Source organism: Dermacentor andersoni, chromosome 8 (assembly GCF_023375885.2).
Source record: "Dermacentor andersoni chromosome 8, qqDerAnde1_hic_scaffold, whole genome shotgun sequence".
NCBI classification, from domain to species: domain Eukaryota; kingdom Metazoa; phylum Arthropoda; class Arachnida; order Ixodida; family Ixodidae; genus Dermacentor; species Dermacentor andersoni.
In genome coordinates, this window is record NC_092821.1 from 14,875,326 (window position 1) to 14,888,940 (window position 13,615).

Consider the following 13,615-nt stretch of genomic DNA (forward strand, 5'->3'; position numbering starts at 1 on the left):
GTCCATCAGGGACTGCTTTTTTCGGCAAACACAGCTGATCAATAGCTAGCTCATTTTCTTGTATCGTAAGGGTACCACAGATGAATGTACAGTCATCATCCTGTAAAGGTTTTACAAGAGACACAAAACTCCTTAAGACTTTTGCATTGTCATCGTCGGGAAGAGCACTACACAACACACCGTTGTAAATTTTGAACTGAGAAATTATATCATTCGTATTTGTTAGAAGCCCACCTTCGCAGCATATTTCCGGAATTACTTTGGAAATAACGTGACGTCGCTCGTCAAGTAAAGCTTGACGCGTTGGCTGCTCAGGCAGCAGAGCACGCTGATTTCGAGATCGAACTTGCGCACGTCTGTAACGCGGTGCATCATACTTTTGTATCTCACATTTAAGATTTTCCATGTCTACAATGTGAGTGCTTGGGATTTCGCGTTCCATCTGATAAAGGTTATATGGGCTCTTAAGAAGCATTTTTTTCTTCATTCTTTCTATAGAATGCTTTCACCGATCCAATTTCTATAGCCACTATACGAACGTCTTGTTTAAAGAGTTCCCAAGCTGCAAATAGCGGCAAGTCAGTCGAGAGAGAAGTTGTTAGGGCCATACGCTCGCGATAAATAAATTCCTGATCATTTAGGAGCTCAGAGTTAAGCTTCCAGAGTACCCACTGTGGTCTGAAATTAGTTACAGGTTTCTCACCAATCTTTGCGATAACCATACAATGATCAATGAGCGAAACTGGGATGTTAATACAGGACAGTCCTCGGGAGAGGAGTCATGAATAAACATAAATCCGATAAAGGCGGGCGTAGGAGCAACCTTGAATTCGTGTATAAGAGTGAGATCCCTGTCTCGACACTCCTATATGAATAAGGCCTGCATTTTCTATTAGGTTAGACAAACTGGACTCAGTGTCGTTAACCTCCCTGCCTTTCCTTCTTCCCTTCTATCTCTCTCACTCCTGTCCCGCTGAGTGTTAATGCCGCTTCGACCACTCGGATCACATACACAATTGAAATCTCCCATTAACACAATGCGAAGATCACAGTGCATTGAACTAGACACAGTATCAAATAAAAGAATTCGTTTCATTCAATGAAACACTCACTTCCGTTCATTATAGCGCCATCAAATGCATAGACGTTGATCATTCGCCATGGCACACCCTGCAACACAATATCACAACATATGTATTGACGTTCAGTGTATACATTGTAATTAAATGCTGAACAAAGCAGGCACTTTTTCAAAAACAGGAAACTATCTGTGGATAAACGAAGAGCTTGTGAAACGCAGACATTATATTGAGACAGAAAAGGTCGCAAAGCGCTTTCTGTCGCGTCATCACTCTCAATATTCGTCTCCTGCACGGCTACGAAGTCGAGGCGTTTCCTAGAAAAAAGCCCGCGAAGCTGCGCATGTTTCTCCAAAGACCTAAGGCCTCGTACGCTCAAAGTTGCGAAGAGAAATTGCTGGGAGAGGGCAATGGTGACTACCCACAATTCGGACCTAATGATCTATGTGGTCGTCCTAGAGGGCAACGGTGAGGCCCCCCTCCGAACCCCCACCAGGCGTGTCGGTCGATGACGCGCACGCTCTTAAACCGGGTTTTATATGAAGAAGAGTTCGGACACGGCACATGCGTTCACCTTCCATGCTGCTTCCACTTACTCTTCGATAGGGTCCTACTAACAAGAGTCTTCCATTGTTTCTGATGCGAACGTAGCATTATTTACACTATCGCATTCCACTCTTAAAGGGAACTTTAAACGTCTTCAAATGTTGTGAGTATAAACGTGGGTAAGTATATCGCAACTAGCACATCTACTCAAGCTCACTCACTCACCTTCGTACTCACGTCTACTAACACTCACGAGCACTCACTCACATTCACACTCATCCGCACTCACTAACTCATGTTCACGCTCACTTCTACTCAGCCATGTTCGGACTCACCTGCACTAACACTCACGTTCACACTCACCTCCGCTCACAAACACTCACCCCGTTCATACTCACCTGCACTCGCACTCACTCACGCTCGCACTCACCTACACTCACTCACAAACAATCATCACTCTTCGCACTCACTCACACTCACAAGCACTCACTCTTGTTCACACTCACAGCAATCAGTCAGGTTCACACTTAGCTATATCAGACACTGGCACTCTCTCGCACTCACCTCCGCTCACACACACTGGCTCGCACTCGCACTCACCTCCAAACACACTCATTGACACTCACTCGCACTTGCCTCCACTCACACACTGTGGCGCTCACTTGCACTCGCACTCACCTGCACTCACGCTCACTGGCACTCACTCACACTCAGTGGCACTCACTCACACTCGCACTAACCTCTGCTCACGCTCACTGGCCCTCAATCGCACTCGCACTCACGTACACTCACACTCACTGGCAATCACTCACACTCGCACTCACCCCCGCTCACACACACTGGCACTCACTCGCACTCGCACTCACGTCCACTCACACTCACTGGCACTCACTCACACTCGCACGCACCTCCGCTCACACTCAGTGGTACTCCGTCGCCCACTTCTCATACACAGCGGCCGCTACTATATAGCTAGGGTTATTGAAGATCTGCTTCACTCTTGTGCTCCGAAACACAAGTTCACGACAGCATACCACCCTCAAACGAACAGCCTCACTGAACGCCGGAACCGGACAATTACATATATGCTCTCGATGTATGTCTGCTCAGATAATCGTGACAGGGATGCCGCGCTTCCGTTTGTAACGTTCGCGTACAACTCGTCACGTCACGACGCCGCTCTGTAGTCCCCCTTCTATCTCCTCTTAGTTCGTGACCCGACATTGCCTTTCGACACGCTGCTGCCAACTGCTCTCGAGTCCTCGTTTGAGTACGCTCGCGACGCTTTAGCCACAGCCGGCCAGGCACGCCAGATTGCCCACCGTCGCCTTTCTGAGTCACAGGCATGACAGAAGTCTCTGTGACAACCGTCATCGTGATGTCCAGTTCTCAGCCGGCGACCTCATTCTCCTTTAGACTCCTTCACGGCGTGTGGGCCTCTCGTAAAAACTGCTGTCCCAGTACTCTGGCGCTTACCGCGTTGTCCGACAGCTCAGTCATGTGACTTATGAAATAGCTTCAGCCGATTCTTCCCTGTCGTTCACGTCAACTGGTATCGCCCACAAGGGTCGTCTCAAGCCCTATCATGCGGGCACCATCTAAAAGGCGCCGCGTCGGCGCTTTCGCCGCCGGGGGCTATGTCACGGTGCCACGAGAGGGACAAAGACGACGATAATCAACGAGGTGATAGAGAAGACGTAGTGGGGCAAACCTAACGTTTGGCCATACTGGTTGTACCGGCCATATATCTTCCGCAGAGAAACATGGTCCCATTTAACCTAATATATCTGCCCGTTTCAATATGTATACGGTGACCAATGACCACTGAAGCGCTTAAGACCCTTGTGCTGGGAAGTGAAGTATTCACGGAGAGAATCGATGCCGTTGGGATGGTTTCTGCTTCAAGTGGAATAACAATTTGAACTACAGATGTGCCTTGTTTCGTCTACCGACAAAAGGTAACCAGGTGTCCCTTGATGGGGCATAAGTTGCAAGTGATGGATGATTTCGTGAAGATTTGAAGTGTCCAAAGACTCCACACCAGTAGTGGGGACCGATATTATCCGAGGAACCTGAACAATTTTCATTCGGCCAATTATCTCTGGTTCGAACGCCGTCCTGCTGATGCGTCGGGCAGGTGTGCGAACACACGCGGCCATTTAAAGTACGCTGTCAGGAAAGTCCCTAAATTTTATGGTCTAAAAAAATAAATAAACATATGGAAAATTTTACCGTCGCACACTGCCGGGTGGGAGGCCATGGCCATCTTGACCCGGACGCTGTGCTGCCGAATGGCCATCTTGCGCCGCCCCGGCGCGCTTACCGCTCTCGGTGTCGGCACACGCTTGATTGGCTTTCTGTCTCGCTTCGAGCTCTCGAGCGATTTCTTCCGCTTTATCTAAGGCCAGCTGTTCGTCGTGAGACAGCAACTTGCTTCGCACATGTGGTTTGGCCACTCCATGAATTATCTGATCTCAGATCTGGTCGTCGTACGTAGCGCCGAATTTACAAGCGAGCGATATTTTCTTGAGGCCCATGAGGTATTCCATGAAACTCTTTCCCGGTAGCTGCTTTCGGCTTGTGAACAGATGTCTCCCGCGAAAACACTTGTAGTTTCCGAGAAGGGCCCAACCAAGAATTTCAATAGGTCCTCGCACTCGCTTGTTGTAGCTGTTGCCTCCGTAGTAGACGTAGACGTAGACGTAGACATAGTAGAACTAGGCGTCCTGGTCGCATTTGATCCCCCGTTGCAGTTGTAGTTATTGCCTATGCTTCAGCTTGACCTTCTGCCGTGAAGCATTTCCGCTGGCCTGCCCTACCCGAGACACTGATAAGCGCAGACGCTCGACGCTCGTCCTCTCAACCGCTCCCGCCTGCTGCCTTGAGGTATGCCTGGAAATTTTTTTCCATCTCTGCCAGGGGGATCGGGAGGTGTACCTGTTTACTCTAGGAACGGATGAACGTTTAGAAACAGAGACGCCATGCTTCAGGCGTTGCAAGCAGGTATAGGGTTAGGGAAGCCGAAGATTGCCATAGACAAAGAAAGAGGGCCTAGGCTGACGCCAGCTGAAGCATTCGGAGAGCAGCAAGTAGTGGTGCAGTGACGTCGGTAAGTAATGTTGTTATTTACTTGTAAGGAGTTTGGGTACCTTGATTGTCTAATGCCCGTAAAGTGAACAAAACGATCGCGACGCAAGCGCTGAATAAGGGAGAACGAACGATAGTACGGCGGAGAAGAAAGTACACGTGGCTTCACGGCGCCTCGCACCTGCAGAGTGGTGGGAGTGCACCCACACTGGCCGCCGTTCTTGACGGCTGCGTCTGCTGTCTTCTGCCCTCAGTAATACGGCGCGACAGTTGTGGCAGGAAAACACGGGATGTACGCCGCGGTGTGTAAGAACCGGATTTAGCATTGCAGCGGTAGACCATTGCAACAGTTGGAACTTTAACAAAAATGGCGAAATTGGGAAGGCTGCGCATTGTACGCCCACGCGAAGAACAAGAGGAGTACCAGGAGAGGCGTCCACAGCAGAGACGCGACGATAACGAACGACAATGTGCCTGTGCGAAAGCGCAGGATGCGGCCAGAAAATTTCCCTCCGACGAACGTCAGCGAGTGCAGATGCGGGATCAAATACTCCGCGTCGAGCGCAAGTTACGATGAAGATCGCTCAGTGGAGGCCGCTCGTAAGCGTCGAACTAGGTTGTTCGAGTTTCAGCCCAAGCGGCAGAAGCGTGAGTTGCCACGTCCTTCGAGTTTCACTGGCACGAATTCCAAATTCAAGAGTGTTTCGGGACGTGGAGTTTGGTCATAGTTGCTCGGAACAACTTCGCTGGCCACTGCAGCTTGGAATAAGCAAATTGTCTAAATTGGCTGATGAGAACGGCTCCAAAACAAACACGCAAACCTTCTTTTTTTAAAAAAAGAGAGGAGTAGCACCACTGCCTAGTATTACGACCAGGGGAGACCAACTCTTTGTGAGCAGCCAACACAAATTCCTGGGATTCATTCTTGACTCCAACGTCATCTAACGTCACGTTTATTTCACATATTAAAATCTGAAAATTAAATGTCTGAAAACAGTGAACCTTCTAAATATTCTGTCCCGTACACCATGACGTAGTGATTGAAAGTGCCTTCTGAGCTTTCATAGCAGTTTTGTCCGCTCCTGCCTTGATTACGGAGCTATTCTGCAACGCGAGGTGAATTAAAATCCTAAACCCCGTCCACCGTCTTGGTATCCGTCTATCGACCGGTTATTTCAGGACAAGTCCGATGCAGAGCCTTTACGTAGAGTCAAATCAGTGGTCACTTCATCTGCGCCGGTCATACAGCAGGTTTACATATTTTCTGAGAGTACAAGCGAACATTCAACATCCTTCTTATTCAACCATAAACGATATGGCCGCTGCTACGCTCTTCCATAACCGACCTGCTGCTAGCAAAGCGTTGGCTGTGCGTGTGAGGAACCTCATTGAGGCAATGGGTGTGCTAATTCATGAACTTTGTCCTATGGCTCCGGCGAAAATGTCACCACCATGGCACTAGCAGCTCACACACTGTGATATATCGCTTGTAGAGGTTAAGAAACATGCACCAGAGGCAAATATTAAAATGCATTTCCGAGAACTCCAGTCCAAGCACACATGCACTGAGCTTTACACAAAAGCGTCGAAGTCACATGCAGGGGTGTCTTACTCATCCATCGGCCCGTCCTTCTCAAAATCCGCCCACTTTACCCGGAAACAAGTATATTTATGGCTGAAGCCCATGCCCTATTGGCAGCTGCGAAGCATATAAGGAAGTGCAAACTTCAAAAAGCAATTACATGAACACACTCCCTAAACGTCGCAAAGACCGTGAAGTCACTCTGTAAACACAAAAACCCTGTACTTAATGAGCTCTATTCCGTTCTTTGTAGAGCCTATATATCTCACCAGCATGTCATTATATGCTGTGTGACTGGCCATATAGGCATCGAGGGCAATGTACTAGCAGACCAAATGGCCAAATAATACATGGCCAGCTACTCCTACCGCTGCGGTCCCTGCCATAGATCTGAAGCCCTTCTTACGGAAGAAATTGTGAAGCCACTGGCAACGCTTGTTGGGCGCTGAGACGAATAATAAGCTACAGGTAATTAAGCCGCAGTTAGGTTTCCGGACTCTCGAAACCGAAAATACGACGAATTGAAGTCCTATTCTGATGACTCAGTATAGGGGACGCCTATACACCCATAATGTTTTACTGAATGGGGAAGGAGAAAGAGAAGCAAGTGCCCGGGCTCACTGGTACTCTGGGCCTCTCGCTGTTATGCAATTTTTTACGTTTCTGCGATTTTTGTATGAGTCATTTCATCAAGGGTGAGCAAGAAGGTGCCCCCACGAGCGCCTGAACAAGGTCAGTCATCTGTTTAATTGCTCATTTTTTGATGACGTGCCTTGGCAAGCTCGGACCAGCTCGATTCCTGGGAGAGCTCAACGCCAGAAGTCATGGACTCTGGCAGCGAGTACACCGCAGCCATAGGCTCCCGTACGAAGAAGATGCACAGTATGTAGACTGAGGCGACTTCATCGAATCAGAGCGAGCAGGAATCCTTCGTGGTTTCTTATGTGCCGCTGTCGACGTCACACCGCATGAACTCCCTCAGCAGGCACTTTCCAACGCAATATTTTGAAAATGTCGCCCCTGGGAGAATCTACGAGATCAGGATTAGCACTCGCAACAACATCCTGACAATAGATGTAAAAAATTCCACAGTACTGGAGACGTTAAAGGCCATTCCAGAGTTAAGTGCAATCCCCGTATACTCCTTTATTAGTTAGCGGAAGGCGGCTACAAATGGCGTCATTTCTGACGTGGAGTTCGAAATCAAGTATGCGGACCTCACGAGTCTTTTGAGATCATTGGTATGCAGTCTTGAGACTATTCGTTCCGAGACCTCTTCAGTGCGGGAAATGTCTAAAGAAAGGACACATGAGCACTGTTTGTAGAAGTGAAGTCACCTGCTCACATGAAGGCTGAGAGCATAATGCCACCTACTGTGATGTGTCTTATTTATTTATTTATTGATATACCCTAAAGGCCCATTCGGATCATTGCATAGAGGGGGAGGGGGAGAGCCAGTTACAATTACAAACGTGAAAAACAGAACATTGGCAACATGCATGACATAATTATATACTGAAAGAATAACATACGCAAGTAAGCACTCAACACCGAAATAATCACACATTTAGGAAAATCTTCAACTTGTTAAGAGAAACATCATAATTAATGGCAGATACTCGGTAGTTTATTCCAATGATATATTGCCAAAAGTAATGGTGAATGACGATACAGATTATTGCGAGCAAGAAAGGGTTACACTTTAAATGGGTGATCAAAACGCGGAAAAATGCTATGAGCTGCATTGATGTAAGATACGCGGAACGGGGATATACTATGATAAAGCGCGTGAAAATGTGATAGCGATGTCGGCGGTTTTGAAGAGAAGGCAATGAAAGTGATTCTTTCATATCCGTAACACTGTATTTTCATGAGTAGTTCTTTGTGATATATCGCTGTTTTGTTTTGTATTTCTTCGAATTGATCGATCAGACAGGTTTGATGCGGATTCCAAAAAATGGATGCGTACTCTACCTTTCAACGAACAAGCGTAGTGAATGCTAATAACTTAGTAGCATAGTTCGCCAAGTATAAGTTATGTTTAATGAAGCAGAGTGTTTTGGATGCCTTACTGGTTATGTTATTGATGTGCTCATTCCAACATAAATCGGAGGATAAATGAACTCCGAGATATTTCAATTTGGATACTTTCTCAACAAGGATACCTTGAATCGTGTAGTAGCTCAATCCGGATCATGTGCTCGCGTGAACGGCATGGCCTTAGTTTTAGAAATGTTAATTTTCAGTTGCCACTGGCAACCCCAAAATGCGAGTTTGGCGAGGTCTATCTGTAATGAGTTCTCGTCTTCGGCGTTACTAATTCGTCTGTAGATGATACAGTAGTCTGCGAATAACCTGATCGTACAAGATAAAGTGTTTCCTATGTCGTTAATACAGATGAGGAACAATATTGGACCCAGGACCGAACCCTGTGGTACACTGTATTTTACATGCGAAAATGAAGATGAGTACCCGTTCACGTAGAGTGATTGACTTCGGTTAGTTAAAAAATTAGCTATCCAATTTGTAATCCTACTGTATATGTTAAGATTCGTTAGCTTCATTAATAAGCGGATGTGCGGAACTTTGTTAAATGCTTTTGCAAAATCAATAAATATAGCATCTATTTTTAGTCCACCATGAACGGCTTCGTCGAGGTTAGTTACCAATTCGAATAGTTGAGTTTCACAGGAAGTCATCAACCATTTAAATGTCCCAACTGTACTGGCTCTCACGAAGCGACTTCGAAGGAATACCAGAAGATGAAACAAGAAGTTCGTGTTCTGCGAAAAATGGCAAGAGACTAATCTTCACGTAAAGAGGGCGCTTAATCTGTTCGCCAAAGCGACCAACGCTCGCCAAAGAAGCGTCACAAAGCCATTTCAGAAGAACTACATAGCGGGGCACAGGCGCCATCACCACCTCTGCCTGTGCGTGCAACGAGGACGGTAACGGCACCTACTGCTAATTCAAGGTCGATGCGAGCATGCAGCAGCCATTCACCTCCACCGTCTGATACAGACGCTGAATGGCCTTTGTTGCCCTCTAGGCCGACGGCCATGCCAGCGGGCCGTCGTGGCCTTCTGCGCCATGAAGCCAAGAATGATAGGGCCAATCACAACAGGGACTACGGGCAAGCAAGGAGATGGACACAATGAGAAGGAAAGCGTTCAGAAAATGCTGAAGCGCCTGGTACTGTCGATGCGAGTGATTCTCGATGGTCTCCAGAATCCGCTGACTAAAAGTGCCCTGCAGGTGGTCGCCGTGCTGGAACCCGTTATCGCAGCTCTTTGCGTTGTGTAAAGATATTATTTTGCGCTTGTGCTGCTCACGCAAGGGAGGCCCACACACCAGCTTCGTCTTAGCGCCTTTATCTTTGGGTTTACTTGAATTGGTGAGTACAGGCTAGATACGGAACCCAATAATGACTTCATGGATGAAATTTTGAAGGTTTATTATCAGAATGTTGACCTGTATTTCCCCGCCGGGGCGTCTGCGTTAGCAGGCGTTTGGTGTGTTGCGACACCACGTACCCGAGCACACGAGCGTTGGACCCTCTCGCGTGTAGCCGTGCGCGGCTTGGTCGTGTCTGGGGAAAGGGGGATCCTGGGGGTTGCGCCGATGCCGGGTGTTTGGACCGCTAAGGTCCCCCGGCGGAGCCGACACACCTCTTCGGCCTCGGCTTCACATAGACGGCACCTCCAGACTGACCCACCTGGAGGAAATCGGCAGTCACCTTTTCCTGTCCTCCTCTCCAATCTTCGTCTTTCTCTCCCACTTTTCCATCTTTCCTGTCTTCTCTTCACTTCTTATTACTTCTGAATTTCATGGCGGTGAGGGTTAACCGTGTGTAACATATTCATCCTTGGGTATATATATTAGGTTATATTGGCGATGCATGGCTGGCGTCTGCAGGTATTCTTTCAACCTTGTAGCGCCCCCTCGTAGGGCTCGGTGGTGGGTGGCTACCATCGGCGCCGAATTTTCCACGTCTATATCACAAATGACTTTCCTATACTACCTGATCGCTCCCTGAAGAGGGGGCGCACAGATGAAACATTCACGTTCTTCATGTAACCAAAACAATCTTTTCCCAACTGCCACGTTGTACATAGTCAGCACGATAAGAACCCAGTCAGAATTATCTCCCTGTTTGTAGTAGCGAATTCTCTCATGGAAGCAATTCGGTCCAGGCTACAAAGTAACGAAGATGGGAAGTGGAGATCTTTTTCTCGAAGTTGCCGACAAAGTGCAGTATGACAAACTCTCGAAAGTTGCAGCATTTGGGGAAATTCCCGTCACAGTGGGCCCAAACAGGTCAAGGAACACAGTGCGCGGGGTTGTCTCGGAAGATGACCTTCTCGAACTGAGTGAAAGCGAACTGCTTGAAGGATGGCAAGACCAGAACGTAGGGAAAGTACACAGGATAACATTAAGGCGATATGACAAGCAAAACACGTAATCATTACTTTCGGAATCTGCAACCTACCTGAAACAATAGAAACCGCTTACTGTAAGCTTCGCGTCAGGCCGTACATCCCAAATCCGGGCGATGCTTCAAGTGTCAGCGCTTTGGGCATGTGTCGCCGAACTGCAGAGGACGTGCTACTTGTGCTAAGTGTAGGTCTTCTGAACACGCTTCTGACATCTGTACTTCACCAAACCACTGTGCCAACTGTGAAGGAGATCACCCCGCTTACTGGCGATCTTGCCCCTCGTGGAACAAAGAGAAATAAATGACAAAACTGAAAGTAAAACTCAACCTATCTTTTCCAGAGGCACCTAAGCGTTTCGCACTACACAATCAGTCCAGTCCTCCCTACACCGATGTGGCGCGCCAGAGGGCAGCACTACATCATACGGCGGATGCCTAAGTCACACGGAGTGTGACGGCGGTGACGCCATCGCCCCCCGCCCTCCCCGGCTGGAATAGCCAGCGCTGTTCCAGCCCCCGCAAAGGAGGACCAGCAGACCCTCGGGCATGTTGGACCCAGGGCATATCGGCCCACACTTCCGCGAAAGTGCCCGCCGCGCGGGCAGTATCCACCACCTGAGACGGGGTGATAGATACGAGCAGACCTCCGGCGTCTCAGACGCCCAAGGAAGGGCGCAGCTCCCTCGAGCGTACCGCAAAGAAAGAAAAATTCCGTATCACGGGGCCTGGAAAGGTCTCGTGAGGTAATCTAATGTATATCTCTTAGACACACAGCACAAAACGCATACAATATGAACACACAGATATTACAGTGGAATGTGAGGGGTTTACTCCACAACCTAGACGACATAAAGGAACTTTTACATAGGTGCACTCCAAAGGTGCTGTGTGTCCAAGAAACACATCTCAACCTTCACAAACAAACTTTCTCCGCCAGTATGCCATTTTCCTAAAAGACCGCAACGAGGCCCTGGCCTCGTCGGGCGGTGTGGAAATAATAGTAGATAAAGAGTGTTGCTTGACGGAAATTACCGCTTAAAACGCCCCTAGAGGCAGTTGCTGCCAGAGCAGTGCTTTTTAGTAAGTTGCTGACAATGCCATCTTTATACTTTCTTCCCAACTGTAAATTCTCCATAACTGAATTTTAAAGCTTTATAGCGCAACTCCGGGAACCCTACATTGTCGTTGGAGACCTAAATGCTCATCATACCTTGTGGGGCGACTCTCGATGTGATGCCAGAGGGCGTCGGATCGAAAACTTCCTCCTAAGTACAGGTGCGTGTTTGCTAAATAAGAACGAGCCAACTTCTTACAGTGGTACAAACAAGACATTTTCATCTATAGATTTAACCATTGTTTCAAGTATAGTCGTGCCGTACTTGGAGTGGAAAGTACATAAGAATCCAAACGAGAGTGATCATTTCCCGATTGTTTTAAAATTAAGGAAATGGGACTAGTGTTCTCCACATGCGCCCCAGTGGAAAGCTGACTCAGCGAACTGGCAGCGATACAGAGAGCTGACATATATGACCTGGGATGATATTCGTGCGCTTACTATTGACGATGCAGTGTCATATATAACCGCATTTATTGTCGAGGTAGCGTCAATACATATCCCGCAAACAAATGCATCGCCTAATAAATGACGTGTTCCCTGGTGAAACGATGCATGTACGCAAGCACGAAAGAAACAGAATAAGGCTTGGAATCAGCTCTGTGACTCTGCGACTACCGAAAACCTTATCAGCTTTAAGAAAAGAAAATCAGAAGGTAGAAGAACGCGCCGCCATGCCGAAAGGGACAGTTGGCAAAAATACATTTCCGTCATTAATTCTTATACAGAAGAAGGAAAAGCCTGAAACAGGGTAAACAAAATAAAAGGCCACGAAACTCATCTTAAACCAATAGTAAACACACAAGGAGATACCCTTGAGGACCAGGCTGATTGTCTAGGAGCACATTTCGAGCACATTTCCGGTATATCTCATTACACAGATACATTCCTAAAATACCAGCGACAAGCAGAGCAGCTGATTCTGGGTCGGAAAGGCACATCCAATGAAGTATACAATCGTTCATTTAGAATCGCTGAGTTCCAGGCCTCACTGAACGGTTGCAACAAGTCCGCTCAAGGAAGTGACAGAATAATGTATGAAGTGATCAGACACTTACACCCTGAAACCCAAAAAATCTCTACTCTCACTCTTCAATTCCATGTTCTCTGCTGGCTACATTCCTTCCGTCTGGAAAGAAGCAATCGTAATACCAATTCTCAAAGAGGGCAAGGACCTTTCCTCACCGAACAGTTATAGGCCTATAGCTCTGAGAAGTTGTCTATGCAAACTATTGAGAAAATGAGTAACCGTCGCCTCATCCATTTTCTTGAAATCAACAAGACACTCGATCCCTTACAGTGCGGTTTTAGGGAGGGTACATCCACAAGAGATCACCTTGTCCGCATCGGGACAAATATCCGTGATGCCTTTGTCCACAAAAAGCGCTTCTTAGTATTTTTAGGTATGGAGAAGGCATACGACACAACCTGGCGCTTTAGAATCCTCCGTGATTTGTCTGAAATGGGAGTTCGAGGCAACTTGATGAACGTGATACAGAGTTACTTCTGCAATCGCACTTTCCATGTTAGGGTTGGTAACGTTGTCTCGTCCATTTACGCAACAGCTTGGTGTTCCACAAGGTTGTGTGCTGAGTTGCACTCTTTTTTATTGTCAAAATGAACTCGATCCAGACTGTCATACCACGTACTACGTTTTATTCTGTATATGTGGATGACATCCAGATAGGTTTCAAGTCAAGTAATCTAAGTATCTGCGAGCGACAAGTACAGATTTGCGTAAATAAATTGTCTAAGTGGGCAGACGAAAACGT